The 16,021-nt window shown below is 42.1% G+C and overlaps 1 pseudogene; it reads left to right on the top strand.

Annotated features, from left to right (window-relative positions):
- The first annotated feature begins 312 nt into the window (after positions 1-312).
- On the top strand, positions 313-15,346 carry LOC147433239 (uncharacterized; annotated as a pseudogene).
- Positions 15,347-16,021: the final 675 nt, after the last annotated feature.

Raw genomic sequence — 16,021 nt, 5'->3', positions numbered from 1 at the left:
CTCATGTACCGTGTGCGGGGAGGCATGATACAAGACCGGAGTGAGCGGGACGCACCTACCCCTCAAGGTATTGAGACATTTTTCTTTAATTCCTCACATCCAACACATGTTTAAAAGCAGGTCTACCGTGGGAGCTTCTCGTGTGGCATGCCAACCACCGCTCAAATGATGGAATGATGTGTGTCCCTGCCGATTCACCTGCATGGAGGCACATCAAAGCTCAATGGCCAGAGTTTGGGTTTGAACCTCGAGATACTTGAGGCTTGGGTTAGCAAGTGATGGTGTCAACCCCTTTGGCACTAAGTCTACTTCATGGAGTACTTGGCCTGTGGTGATCGTCAACTACAATATTCCACCATGGGAGACAACCAAGAAGGGCAATATACTTCTTTCCTTGCTTGTGCTAGGGAAGTACAAAGTGTCAAATATTGACGTCTCACTTGCAAAGGGGGGGAAGGGGGGGGGGGGGAGGCCATTGTGAGGGGAATCCTTAGGTGGATTATGCACGACTATCCCGGGCTTGGAGAGATTTTTGGTAACCCCATTTTCTCCCTCTCTCTCTCTCTCTCTCTCTCTCTCTCTCTCTCTCTCTCTCTCTCTCTCTCTATCTTTCCCTCTCTCCCTAACGATATGATATGTATGCAAGGTTGTTCACATTGGGGCACAATGCATGTCCTACTTGCGGGCCATTGTTGGTGACAAAGAGGCCCAATTCCTTGTGCAAGGTAATCTATCCAAACAACCATCGTTTCTTACCCCAAGGGCATAACAAGCACAAGGCTCCAACAAATGGAAAGACCCCTCTAAAGCTCACAATGGCAGATTGGGCAACTATTTGGGAAGAATACCACAACAACAATCGGGATCCATGTCCTCCACCAAAACGTATGTCAAGGTATTTCATATTTTTAAGGCTTCCATATTGGAAGGACTTAAAAATACAACACCTCTTGGATCCCATGCACACATTCAAGAATGTAGCCCAAACACTATGGGACCACATTATTGGCAAGAAGGACTTTTTGGGTGCGAGGGAGGATTTGAGGCTTTTAAAACTTTAAAACATCTCCCCACCTTTGCTGCTCCACATCGTGCCCCAAATGGAAAAATTGTGCTTCCTAAAGCACCATGAATGCTAGCCAAAGAATAATTAGACAAGGTGAAGGGTACCATTGCCTCTATTTGCACACCAATAGGATACATGAGGTCGCTAAAGGGAGCTTTCACAAAAACAAAGAAGGATGGAAGCGTTTAATTGTATGGGTTGAAGTCCCATGATTGGCACAAGATGCTTCAGGTAATCTTCAAACTCCATATTCTATCTATAGTTTGCGTGTATGACTTTCACTCACTTTCCCTTCCCCTGATTTACATTGTGGTTCATTCTGCAAGTGAGTATGTGTATATATCCGGACAAGAAAGTCAAGGACGCTATTTTCAAACTAGGAGAGCTAGTAAGGTACACCACAAAACTCCACTCAACTACACCTTTTTTATGTACACAATAATTTCAACTAGCACTTAGTGTATCCTTGTGTGTTTTCTTGCAGATTTGTGAGCTCCAAGGAAACCAAAATAGATGCTATCCTTGCTGCTCAAACATTTGCAACAGAAATTGTGTGTGGCATTGAAGATGCATTTCCTCGATCGGTCCTTCTTAGTCAAATTTACCTCTTGGTTCATGTGGTGGAGGAGATCGCTATATGTGGAGTAGTGCATGCACGATGGATGTTCTTCTTAGAGAGGTTTTTAAAGACTCTCAAAGATTTTGTGTGGCTACGGTCTCAACCAAAGACATGTATGGCCAAAGGATGGATCGTTCAAGAGGCAATTGTTTACATATAAGAGTATTTGGCACAAGTTGATCCTTCAATGCCTCGCATGTGGTCAGATGAGGGAGATGCAAGGATGACTTCACACTTGCCAAGTGGAAAGTAAAAACACTTAACATGGATATGAATCTATCCCGAGTGGTCGATAACTTTTGTATTCTCAATGCAAAGATTATGACCAAGTGGGTGGACTTGTGGACAATGGCATAGGCAAAGCATTTGCAAGAGAAAGAAGCATAGAAACAAGCACATGGAGAAAGGAGGGCACCCCAAGTGCCTAAACACCTTGCATGTTTCCCAGATCTCATTAGAGTAGAGTGGATTCATGAGAGAATGACCGAGGCAAAAGCGCGCAGAGAAGACATTACTAGCAAAGAATGGGAGTATGCACGAAGCTGCATACCAAAGGTAGAGTACTTATATACCTAAAACATATTGTAAATTTTTTCTTGAAATTATCTTTAATATGTATTTTATAAAAGATATTCTTCTATTTTGTAGTGCCTTTCCTTTAACTCTATGTGGTCAAAGGGTCGTCACTTTCGTACGCGCCACATTGACGAGCGTAGAACCACCATGGGTTGTGCCATCATGGGCAACTTTGACACGAATGGTGAGGAAGCCACATACTGCGGAATTGTTGAAAGGATACTAAAGGTTAATTTTAGAACCTTTCATAACTTCATCTTCGAGTGCAAGTGGTTTGCAAATGTGTCTAGACGACATGAGAATTGCCTCTACATCGTGGACTCTAGTGTGCATCACACAGGGAGGTATGACAATTTAGTTTTACTGCTAAATTGTGAGTAGGTGAGTGACATGTACCTTTTTTATTCTTGTAGCATTAATTATACCAATGTTACTTACTTTGAGCTTCTCTTTTATAGGTCATCTATATTCCATCAATCCACCAATTAAAACTTTGGTTCGTAATCCCCGTAACACCTCGGGGGAGAACCATTTTTTCCACTAATGAAGTGGATATCGTCTTCGACCCTCTTCCACCTCCGACTTTGGATGAGGTGGAAACAGAGGAGAGGGAGGTCGATGAATCAAGTTCGGCGGCAACAAGTCTTAGCGAGGATGATTATCACAATGACGAAGATGATGCGATGGAGGATGACGAACTCGAAGATGATGAAGCCAATGCATCCACAAACGACAATTACGTTTCTCTCTTTATTGATTTAGGAGCCATGAGCTTAGAATTGGATGATGGCTCATGTAGAGATATTTTGGAAGATGATTCATAAACATTTTGCAGTTATGAAGTTTTTTGGTCGTGTAATCTATTTATCTCTCTCTCCCCCCTCTTCCTCTCTCTAGATTTGGGAACATGCTGAATTATGTTAATCAATTGACAGTGATTATTTTAGTTGTAACCAAGTGTAATCTTATTATCCCCCCCCTCCCCTCCTCCTCCTCCTCTCTCTCTCTCTTTCTTTCTCTTCTTTTTAAATTTTAACTTTTTATACAATATTCTTTAATTTTTATTGAGAAGAGGGAAACACCAAAATTTGACAGGGGGGGGGCGGGGGGGGTGTGTGTGGGGGGGGGTTTAAGCAAGAATCTAAAAGTTTAGGCGCTAAATTTTGTAGTCGAAAATAAACGCGGTAATATACGGGGTACTAATGACGGTAATAAACATGGTAATAAACTCAAAAATTGTCGTGGAAATATTTTAAACACAAAAAGAAACCTCCCGCCCCCCTCTCTCTTCTTTCTCTAACTGAGTTTGCAACTTCTCCCTATAAAACGCGGTAAAAAAATGCGGTAAACACTTGGAGATTTTCATAGTGCTATGGAGATATTGAACGGTGTCGTGCCGTGGCATGTGCATAATGTGAAACTAAATTATCTACCTCACTCTCAACGCTTTTGCTATGTGGGACCAAATGCTATGATGTACATAGTGTGATATATGCGAAAATAGATGCCACGGTTGCAGCTCTGCATATACCTTGTGAGGACAGCGAGTCCCTTGATGTGGCACTATGACATGATTTTTCACGTAAATATATGCCTATTTTGATTTAAAAATTTACAAATGTCAAGTGTATCTAAGTGGCAACCTCGTTTTGCCTAGAAAGTTCAATGCGGGCAATCACGGCCAAAACTAGCAGGTTTCATGCGCAGGCGTAAGAGATGCATCCAAAGTGATTGTCAAGTGGTAAAATGAGGTTCAAGATGAAATTTAAGCCCAATGGGATTTTTCCACAATTGTAGGAATTTTTTCCAGTTCGTTTGGGCTTTTTACAAGGAAAAAATGGCATTTTGGGCTAAAAATGACCCAAAATGGTAAAAAATGGCTCAAAATGCCACATCACTCACGGTGCCGTGACTATGAGAAGTAAGGGAGAATTTTATAACATCAATATCAGCACTACAAGCTCCTCTGTGAAGGGATACAGAGCCTGCACCTAAGGTATGCTAGTGCAGTCCCGTGCTGTTCCAACCCTGTATTCGAGGCTGTGAGGCCACCAATTAGGGTTCCCCCTCTTCAAATAACCACTTGGGAATGAATAATGAAGTTTTTAAGATTCCATGAAATGGCTAGGGTGGATAAAATTGAAGCGTTTATGTAGGTTTTTATCAGGGCGAAAGAGCATTGCAACTGTGTAATTGGCAGTGAGGCTACACCAAATCATCACATACACAAAAGATTTTTGAGTTGATCTTGGTTCTTTTTCAAAGAGAAGCTTTCATGGCTGGAGTTTTGTTCTTTTTTAGTGGTTTTTTGGCTTCAAATAATCTACACCTTGCTTGATTTTGCAGCGAACTCTCACAGTCAGAGGCTCGGTGCTTTCCTAGCCGCACTCCGCACTTCTTGACACAAGTTTGGTGAACCCGACGCAAAGTAGGCTAGGGTGAGGGTTAAAAAGCTTCATTGAAGGTATCAAATCAAAGTTTCAAAGCTATGGAGCAACAAGAGAAACAAGGGGTTCGGTTTGATCCTGTCACAATGCAAATGTTTCAAGCTTTTGCAGTGTTTATGCAGCAGCAGCAAGCTGCGAAAAGGAGGGAGCTTTCCTCAACTAAAGCACTTCAATATGTGGTGAATAAAATGGAACAATTTAAAGGTAAAGATGTAACAAAGTATCTTTGTGGATATGTAAAGGAGATGGAGCTTCATCGAGTGCCCGAAGCAGAGATGGTGCAAAGTTTTGAACTAGCTGTGGTTCGCGAGATCAGAGAGCATGTAAGGGGAATTAGAAATGAGCATGGGGCAACTTGGGAAGCATTCAAATTAGCCTTGAAATAATAGTATTTCATGGAAGACTCCGAAAGGATGACAAAGAGGACTAGAGTGGGTAGTTCGGGCAAAAGAGGGACTTTCGCCTACCGAACTACTAAGGGAATTTGAACTCCGCTATGATCAACTTTCAAGGACTGAGAAGGCTACCCTAAACTCAGAGAAGACAAAGCTCTTTTTGCAAGCTGGAGGCAAAGAGATTCAAGAGAAGTTAGAGTTACTGCTTGAGGATAAGGATGCGGAACAGGGCTTAAAGACTGATTGGAATGAGGTCGAAGATGCAATTTCACTGCTAGCCAAGCGACAACGACAAGGAGACAAGATGATCATCAACCCTAGTCAAGCCCCAAGTGTTCCCGAGAATCCCATGAAGCCTGTGATTGTGGTTCCAAAGAGTGACAAATACATCCTCAATGACATTGTTAATGGAATGCAAGAATTGAAGTTAAAGCTTACAAGGCTATAAGAGAAGGGGCAACCATCAGGTCAATCTATAGTGCAACGACCTCAAAGTAGAGAAGGTTTTGTGAATAGATGCATATGGTGTGGTAGTACTGACCATGGAAGGAGGGATTGTGAAAGTTTCAAAGATGCTTTGACAAAGGAGCTTGTTTTCTTTAAAGATGGAAAAATTCACTTAAGTGAAACAGGTAAGCTCTTGGGTACAAACTTTGGCAAAGGTGGAATGAAGAAGCTAGTCGAGGACATGGCTACTAGCCATGCCATCTCAATGGTTGAGGCAGCTGCCTATGGGTTGAAGGTGGAACCTATTAAGCAGAAAGGAGTCAAGGTTGGAGAAGAAGCATCTAATGGGATTGGAGAATTGTGGCCATGGGCAATAGAGTTTTCTGTGAAAGGTAAAATGACTAAAGAAGTTTTACATGAAGCTGGAGATTGCATTCAGCTAGAAACAGGTTGGAACGGCCCTATTGATTCTTTGTCAGTGCATGCATACATTTCCAAATGTCAAGACAATGAGGCCATTGCCGAAGAGAAACATAGGCGTGAGAATGGGGATGAAGGGCCTTCAAAACGGGCGACAAGGAGTGGGAGAAAATGACACAGTGCCTCCTAGATCACCTTCCATGCAACAGATGCCTATCCCCGAAGTGCCTATGCAAGAAGCCTCTACAAAAAAGAAGAAGGATGCAACAAAATCCAAAGCAAAGGGTCCGGCCTACAAGCTCCAATCTGACATAGAGGCGGCAACAGACCTCAAAAAGGTTTTGGAAGAGAGGATTTTGAACAGTAAGGTGGAATTTACGTTGGGTGAGGTCCTTGGAATAGAAAAACGAGAGTTCCATGAAGAGATAATTGATATCATCAAGAGGAAGCGGCAGTCTCTTACTGAATCTATCCATGTACATGGTGAAGAAGAGACTTTAAATACACAAGGAGTACAGGTCTATGGTGAGCAAGGTGATCAAACTATTGTTGTATGCTACAAGTCTAGGGGAGGAGTAAAACAGGTTCACTTCTTGGATGACGAAGATGAAGTCGAGACCACTCACAAGAGTTACTACTTGAAGAGTCACTGGGCAAGAGCAACTATTGAGACCCTAGTGAAAGTGGGAGACTTAGAAGAGCCATACATTGCACTGATAGATCATGAGTCAGAAATTAATCTTATGTCAAAGAGTTTATATCAAAAGGGAAAATGGCCAATTGATATAAATCATGGATGGATGATTCGTGCAACAAACAACTCATCAGGATAGTTGTACGGAGCTTGTCCAAGTGTAAAGGTGACTATAGGGGATGTGAAGATTACAAGAATTTCTTTGCACAGGAGATGTCTACATACCCTCTTATCCTTGGACAGCCATACATCACTGCTACTCGCATGGAAACCAAGGTAATGGATGATGGGTCAGCTTATGCTAGGATAAGGAGCAGGGATGGGAAGCGTGCAATACAATTCCTTACTGTTTGTGTGGACCATGAAAGGAACCGTGAAAGTCTTAGAGAGAAAACCTTGCCAAAGACAAACATAGAATTCAAGGACTACAGGGATATGAGGGGTTTTGGCCATGTACCATTGTAGAGAGGGATTGCAGTGGTAGAAGAAGGGAAAGGTTCTCGCATGATGTATATGCAAAGGAGATGTTTTCTACAAGTTTTGTAGGATTAACAGACTATGGATCTATTGCTTTTACAAAGTGTGAGGACTTAAAGCGGGGTGAACGCCTGCATGTAAATAGTGTACAAAGAGGTTTGAAGATGAATGGTTTTCTAGAAGATGATGAATGCATTGTAGGTGTGTTTGATGAGTGCTCGTTTGTGGATACTATGCAAGAATTGGAGTTTTTAGTAGATTGCAATTTGTGTATGGGAAGTGAGGTTGTGAAGTTTGCTCAATAGAAATGTATAAAGTCATCGAGGATTTCAAAAATGCTCAAGGTGTTGATGTACGAGTGGAGACCAAGCACAAGTCTGTGGCAAAGAAAGTGAAACGAGTGGCATTTCCTCTACCAGAAGACTGTACGGATAAGATGAATCAAGCTTCTTTGCAACATAGTCTTCGTCAGCCGAGCAAGATTGGACATACCTTTACACATGATACTTTGAAGGAGTTAAAGATTGGTTGCAAGGACAATTTGACAAACGTTGAAAGAGTATGCTTTAAAGAAATGCTTTCCAAACATGGAAAGGTTTTTGCATTCGAGGCGCATGAGATAGAATGTGTTGATCCTTCCATTTTTGCTCTAATGGTGATCTTCACTATCCCTCATGTACCTTGGAACTTGAGGCCTATTCCAGTTCTAAAGGCTCATTTGCGAAAACTCATTGAGGTGCTTAATGAAAAGATCAAGATGGGTATTTTGGAGCCTTCCTGTGCTCCATATTCAAACAGATGGTTCACACTTTGGAAGAAAAATGGTTCTTTATGCTTTATTCAGGATATGCAACCTGTAAATAAGGTGACAATCAGAAATGTGGGTACATGGCCAGTTGTAGATGAATTTGCAGAGGCATTTGCAACAAGGGCAATATATTCTATGGTAGATTTGTACTCAGGGTATGATCAGTTCCAACTAGCAATGGAAAGCAGGGACCTAACTACCATGAGGACACCTTTGGGCCTGGTAAGGATGTGCACCTTACCTCAGGGAGCAACTAATTCAATTGCACATATGATGAATGGTATGAACAAAGTCCTACGTGACTTCATGCCTCAAACTACAATGCCTTTCCTTGATGATGTGCCAATCAAAGAATGTGATGTAGGTGATTTAGATGTGGCTCAGGACTCGAGGGGATGCTGCAAGTATGTGGAAAACCATATGAATGACTGTGATAAGATACTTATCAAGGTTGGAAGAAGCGAACCTTACCTTGTCTGGGAAAAAGTCAGTGTTTGGTGTGAATGAAGTTCTCATTGTAGGACATATGTGTGGGCCATATGGTGGAAGGCCTTGTCCTGCAAAGATTGATGTAATCTAGAGAATGAGAGAGAAATGTATAAATGTCACGGAGGTTCGAAGGTTCTTGGGTGCATGCGTGTTTTATGTTATATGGATTCCGCATTATGCACATGTAGCAGAGCCTTTGTATCAACTTTTGAGAAAGAAACAAAAGTTTCAATGAAAAGAAATGCATACACATGCCATGAGGAAATTAAAGAAGTTGTTGCTTATGTCACCAACTTTGAGGAAAGTAAACTATGATTGTGGAAGACATGTGATTGTGACAGTAGATACTAGCCCCACAGGAATTGGATGGGCGATTGGCCAAGATGATGAAGATGGTAAGCAATATGTTGTGAGATTTGGAGCAAAAGTCCTAAGTGCTCGTCAACGCAATTATCCACAGGTAAAAAGGGAATTATGGGGAGTAGTTATAGCCCTCAAATGTGATAAAGAGTATTTGATAGGTGCAAATGTAATAGTGGAGACTGATTATCTACCTCTTCTTGGAATGATCACAAGTTGCTCAACTCTCAACATTGCTATGTTGAGATGGATTGCCTACATAAAGTCCTTAAATATAGAATTTAAGCATATAGCAGGGAAAGACAATCCAGTTGCGGATATGCTTTCAAGAGCAAGGTATGAAAATGAAGAAGAAATGGTTATTGAGGTGATGATGTAGGCACAAGGTTTTATTGTAGCTCTTATGCAAAGGGTGATCATGTTTGCCTGTCAAATGCACTCGAGTCATTTACAGAGGACCTATATCAAGGTGACTGGTTTCTCATTGGACGCTATTTGAGCACTTTGACATGGCAAGAAGGGTGGACAGATCAAGAGTTCAAAAGAATACGCAAAAAATCCTATGGATACTTTTTGAAAGATGGATACTTGTGGAAAAATCCAAAACAAAGAAATGGGATGCCGTTGAGAGTTATGAATGATAAGGATGCTCAAAATGAGCTTATGAAAAAGTTTCACGAGAGTCTTTATGCTGGACATAGAGGTGTATGGGCCACCTTTACTAAAATGAAAGAGAGGTACTGGTGGAAAGGCATGTATAAAGATGTATCTCACTTTGTGGAGTCTTGTGAAACCTGTCAAATATATTTAAATGTACGTCATCGTGATGGGTTGCACCCTACTTACCCATTGGTCATACACTACAAGTGGGTAGTAGATTTGGTTACAATGCCATTGGGTTTATGGCAAATGAGATACATAGTGCTTGCACGAGAAGATATAACTAATCAGGTTGAATGTCGTGCTCTAAGAACAAAAAGCACAGAAGGGATATGTAAGTTCCTCTTGGATGATGTAATTAGCCATTATGGCTGTGTTGGGAAAATAACAGCAGATAGGGGGAGTTGGATGCTGACAAAGCAAGGAATTTTTTCTCTAGATTGGGCATTAAACTCGCTTTCAATACTGCATACAATCCTGAAGGGAATGGTAAATCAGAACGTGGGCATCCTCCTATCATTAAAGCTTTGGCTAAGGTGTACAAAGCTAAAATGGGAGAGTGGCCTATGTTATTGCCTTATGCTTTATGGGCTGATCATACAACTCATAGCTAATTAACTGGTTATATGCCTTTTGAGTTGATATATGGTTAGAAACCTATAATGCCAATTGAGGATGTAATTCCCACATGGAATGTATTGCCTTGGGAAAATGAAATGAGTAGGGAAGACCTTCTTGCTTTGCGCATACAACAATTAGAAAGAAGGCCTCAAGATATTGAGATTGTAATAGCACAATTAAGAGATGCAAGGTTGAAGAATAAGGATAGATTTGATAAAAGGCACAAGCTCAGACCTAGAGCTATTGAGGAAAGTGATTGGGTGTTGGTGTATGATAGTAGTATTGATAACCAATATTCAGTGATAAGAAAGCCTTCAAAGAGATGGTTCGGCCCTTATGTGGTTAAGCATGTACACGGGAATGCAACTTATACCTTGCAGGAGTTGGATGGTACAGAAATGAAGATTCCCATTGCATGGAAAAGAATTAAATTGTTCAAAAGAAGAGCCGATACAGATCCTTTTGTTTCACAAGAAAGTCAAAATGAAGGCTCTGATGAACATGTTATGGATGAGGATGAAGAAGAGATGATCATGCACTGAACTTCGCTACAAGTGATGATGAAATCGATATGTATGTTGACTTAAATGAGGACTGAACCTGCAAAAGCTATGTGTGGCACATGCCGGAGGATGTGCAAGTTTAGAGGGAGTGGATGTCGTACCATGGTACGTGCATAATGTGAAACTAAATTATCTACCTCACTCTCAATGCTTTTGCTATGTGGGACCAAATGCTATGATGTACATAGTGTGATATATGCGAAAATAGATGCCACGGTTGCAGCTCTATATATACCTTGCGAGGACAGCGAGTCCCTCGACCTGGCACTATGGCATGCTTTTTCACATAAATATATGCCTATTTTTCTTTAGAAATGTACAAATGTCACGTGTATCAAAGTGGCACGCTCGTTTTGCCTAGAAAGTTCAATGTGGCCGATCTCGACCAAAAATAGCAGGTTTCATGCGTAGGCGTAAGAGATGGATCCAAAGTGATTTTCAAGTGGTAAAATGAGGTTCAAGATGAAATTTAAGCCCAATGGGATTTTTCCACAATTTCAGGGACTTTTCCCAACTTGTTTGAACTTTTACGGGCAAAAAATGGCATTTTTGGGCTAAAAATGACCAAAAATGGTCATAAAATGGTAAAAAATGGCTCAACATTCCACATCACTCATAGTGCCATGACTATGAGAAGTAAGGGAGCATTTTAGAACATCAATATCAACACTAAAAGCTCCTCTAGGAAGGGATACAAAACTTGCATCTAAGGTATGCTAGTGCAGTCCTGTGGTGTTCCAACCCTGTATTCGAGGTTGTGAGGCCACCAATTAGGGTTTCCCCTCTTCAAATAAACACTTGGGAATGAATAATGCAGTTCTGAAGCTTACATGAAATGGCCACGGTGGAGAATTGAAGCGTCTGTGTAGGGTTTTTATTAGGGCGAAAGAGCACTGCAACTGTGTAATTGGTAGTGAGGCTACACCAAATCATCACACACACAAGAGTTTTGAGTTGATATTGGTTATTTTTCAAAGAGAAGCTTTCATGGCTAGAGTTTTGTTCTTTTTTAGTGTGTTTTTGCTTCAAATCATCTACGCCTTGCTTGATTTTGCTGCCAACTCTCACAGTCAGAGGCCTGGCGCTTTCCTAGCTGCACTCCGCACTTCTTGACAACGGACTGGCAAAGGGAAATCAGGTCGAAAGGCATGCAAGCACTGGGTGAGCCAAGGGCAGCATCGTCTGAATTTAACAAGAGTACTTAATATTGTTGAAGACTTGATGTCCAAGAACATGTTAGTTTTGACGAGCACATTTAGTCTTTTATCTTCATTTTGTGCCTATTTTTTTTTCCACACACAAGGCTTTGGCACAACATTGATCAAGTCTTGGGAGCACTTGTGGACCGTTAGATGAAACTTGTGGAATAGTGCCACATGGCAAGTTAATGATGATAATTTATTTTTTGAGAGCTATCAATGATGGTTAAGGTTGTAGGAACTCTGGCGGCAACTCATGAGTGTTAGCATGTTATGACACTTGACTTCGGTCGCTTTCCAATCGCCAATCAACTTAGTTGTTGAGAAAGAGAGAGACAAGATGGACTTCGCCCATAGCTAATAATTGCATCATAAAGGTAGTGCTTCTGAGCAACAAAGAGTCTCAACAATCGCTAGAGTCATAGAAAGAGAGATATAGAGAGTCAACTTGCTCTTTCTTTAAATACCAGGTTGGTACCTTAGAAGATGCCCATTGAAAAACCCTCGCCACAAGTGATCTTTTAAAAGTGCATACACAAAAATGGACCTTATGTAAACTTTCAATTGGAATTAAAGGGCTACGCTTGTCGAACTTAAATTTAGGGGTCCCGTTAACTCTCTAAATCTCTCCCTTTTCAAAGGCTCGCAAATGCCTTTATTTAATTCTCTATTGTGCACCAACTGCACCATTATGAATCTTCTTTCAACATTCTAGTTTTTGGCTTGCCCTAATGGGATGACGCTTTAGTGATGCCTTTTTAAGCAGGTTGTTGTCTCGTGATTTCATCACTTTTTTTAAACTTCCATTGTTGCTATCAAGGGCAGGCCTTGTGATTTTATCATTTGTTTGCTAGCGAAAAATTACAATTTTTGTTTTTTTGGAGCAAAAACCTTGATTGGTCGGTATGTTAGTGGGCACTTGGTGAGGTAGGCACTAGGAACATTGTCACAAAAATTATGAAGAAATGCTATCAAGAAGCATTGTGATCTGGGAAAGCTAGAGATTCGAGAGATATATATGGAGGAAACATTCTTGAGAGTGGCAGCGTGCACTGCGCAGAGCTGGCTCTGTTAGGAAATAAGATGTAGCTAAATAGATAAATAGCTAAAGACAGATTTACATACACGAGATTAGAGAGAGAGAGAGAGAGAGAGAGAGAGAGAGAGTACACACGATATACGTGGTTCACCCAATGTGGGCTACGTCCACAGGAAAGCAGCCACTCAATGGCTTTAGTACTTCAAAACAAGAATTGGTTTACAAAGGGATTATACCCTTAATGGATCTCCCGCCTTGCTTCACTCTCACCACCTCACACCCACCTTGTTGCATCAACTTCACACTATGAAATGTGTGTAGAAATGGCCTTCTTTTATAGGCCAAAAGGGCTGCCCTCTCTTATGAGAGGCAGCCATGTGTAGCCGCCCTTGTGTGAATAAGTCCAAATCGGACCCTCCAATCCGCCTATGTGTGGCCGCCCTTGAGAAGACAAGTCCGCTTTTGAATTCGGCCACCGGCCACCGGCCATTGACTTTCGACCATCGGCCACCGGCCATTGACTACTGGCCACCGGCCAACCGACGGTTGTTTTCTGACCACTTTCCGGCCGCCGTCCGGCCATAATATTCCGGCGAAAAGGAATATTTGCGGCGAGGGAAAAAAAAGTCTCAGGGGCTTCCGCCCCCGAGGCCCCTAAAGTTGCCCCTGATTTTTGGCAAATTTTCCTTCACGCACGATGGCTTCTCTTCATAATGGGGGCCTTACAAATGTGCGCTTTTACCATAGAAAATTACAAAGGGTAAATCAGGCTCCATACTTAACAGACTCAGTTGGTGGCTACCTAATGCCTAAGGGAAGGCTTGTGAGCTGATGTGCACTGTGCACGCAGGGCCTTTGTGGCACCTTCATGAGTGTGCCAATTCTGGGCCCATGAAATGATTGTGAGTGTTAGAGGAGTGGATGAAGTGTATGAAGCAGACCTATTTTCCGACCAGCTGCATATTGGGTTTGCCTCTGTTGCAATGCACCCTAATGCTACCTCAACTTCAGCTCATCCCTCTACCACCCAAGCTTCTTCAAACCTAGCTGAGACCTTGAAGGCTGCCAGAGAGCTGCATAATCAGGGGTTGATCACCCATAATCAAGATCAAAGAAACCAGCAGGTCACTCTTTGCAAGCAGCTCCCCCTCTCTCCATCAATGGAAATCTCTGTAGTCATGGGCTGACAAAAGGAATGGAGCTACTAGGACGGCTACTGCAAGAGATAAGCCCTTAGTGAATATTGAAGCCTCAATCACATATTCTTAGAGTGAGGTGCGCTCGGCTGTGAAGTAGAGACCATTCAAGCTTTGCCTAAGAACCATTATTTGTTGTCTTGTCCTCTGATCAGTAGTGTGCGGCCCCCAACATCTCTTCAGTTTGTGTGCACCGTCCTCAAATATATATGCATATCGCATATTTTACTATCCACATTGTTTAGGCCTGTTAGGTTGGAAGAGTTAACCTCTTCGGGCCCCTATTTTTCAAGCCCACCAACATCAGTACCATGTAGGACCATTAAAGGGAATCGTATAGTTATGGAGGGAGCTATGACTCTGCAAGAGTCCACATGACAACCAATTGAGGCGTGTTGCAAAAGACATCAGTGGTGTTGCCCGAGTACAGACTGCATTTCCAGGTTTTGATACTTCTATATCTTCATTTCTTAGTGTCATAGACATAGACCTGAAAACAGGATTATGATGCTAATGAACATGTTGTTGCTTTTAGGATAACGAGCAAATTGGTCTAGTGCACAATCCTTTTGGGTGCTCTTTAGCCAATGTCCGAGTCATAGGAAGATTTAGAAATTTTCTCATGTAGGAAAACGGAGTCTTTTTTGAGTGTTTTCCATACAATGCATAACATCATGAACTTCTGCATGAGAGCCACCGCATACCTAGCTAGGTATGATTGGGGGCAGGGGACCATCGGCCCGGTGGCATGGGGGGGCCGATAAGTCACAACGTGGGAATTATTTTGAGAATTTGTCCAAAACTTCTTGTGGTAGTGTGGGTGGGAGACAAAGTATATACTGCTTATTACTCCAAGCATTCTGAGTGTGTTGTAGGATCATTGGTTCTTTCTCCATATCAGCATATTAGCAAGAAATCCATATCAACATAGTTGCAATATATAGTACTGGGAGATAGTCCACACTGCATACTAGAGTGGGAAAGCTCCTACTTTTCATTCCCCTACATTACTTGTTTAAGAATTGTTTGTTTTGTGAGAACTACAGAGGCTGAGCTGCTAGAGCTTGAAGAGACGACACATCAACAAACTATTGATATCAGTGAGGGTAGTGGATTGGGACAGGTGAGAGTGAGGCTCATCTGAAACTAGCTAAAACAGTCTTTTGAGCATGTTTGAAATGCTCTTATGATTTATCAGGGTGACAATACATCTTCCAAGTCTTCATCATCCCAGTTATCTCTAGATAACATCCTAATAGCAAAGTTGTAGCAGCTTTCTGTTGCACCACTGCCACATTAGTGCATTATCAGCTCCCAAACACCTTATCAACTAGAGGAGGCATGAATTCTTGGCATGCAGCAATGCTTTGTCTTCCTTTGACAAGGCTAGCTAGATTGGGACATCAAGCTCTACGTACGTGCCTACCCCCCCCCCCCCCCCCCTCTCTCTCTCTCTCTCTCTCTCTCTCTCTCTCTCTCTCTCTCTCTCTCTCTCTCTCTCTCTCTCTCTCTCTCTCTCTCTCTCTCTCTCTCTCTCTCTCTCTCTCTCTCTCTCTCTCTTGTCCACGCACTACAAGAGGTCGCACAAAATTCGGTGCAGGTACCGACGAAATAGTGCTAAATTTTAAACTTAAAAGCGCTGAAATAAGGTTCGAAAGAGGCGCCGGTATTGTAGTGTCAGTATAACTATCGGTGTGGCGGGCGTCAGAATAGACCTATAAACAAGCATCCGAATAATCATCGGTATAAGCCCTGGTATTAATAAATTAAATTCCGATGCCTATTCCGTGACCCATACCGACGGTCATACCGTAACCTGTACCGATGACCAAAACTTGCAAAAAAAATTTGGGCAGAGAGGGTTGGGAACTAATGCTGTATGTACTGGAGCAAAAGAAAACAGCTCTCTCTGCCCAAAGGAAGAGTGCACAAGCAACCGCACTCA

This window comes from Adiantum capillus-veneris, chromosome 20, assembly GCF_014529385.1.
Source record: "Adiantum capillus-veneris isolate H3 chromosome 20, ASM1452938v2, whole genome shotgun sequence".
Lineage (NCBI taxonomy): Eukaryota > Viridiplantae > Streptophyta > Polypodiopsida > Polypodiales > Pteridaceae > Adiantum > Adiantum capillus-veneris.
The sequence above is the reverse complement of the archived record's forward strand: the minus strand, read 5'-3'. Positions and strand labels throughout refer to the sequence as shown.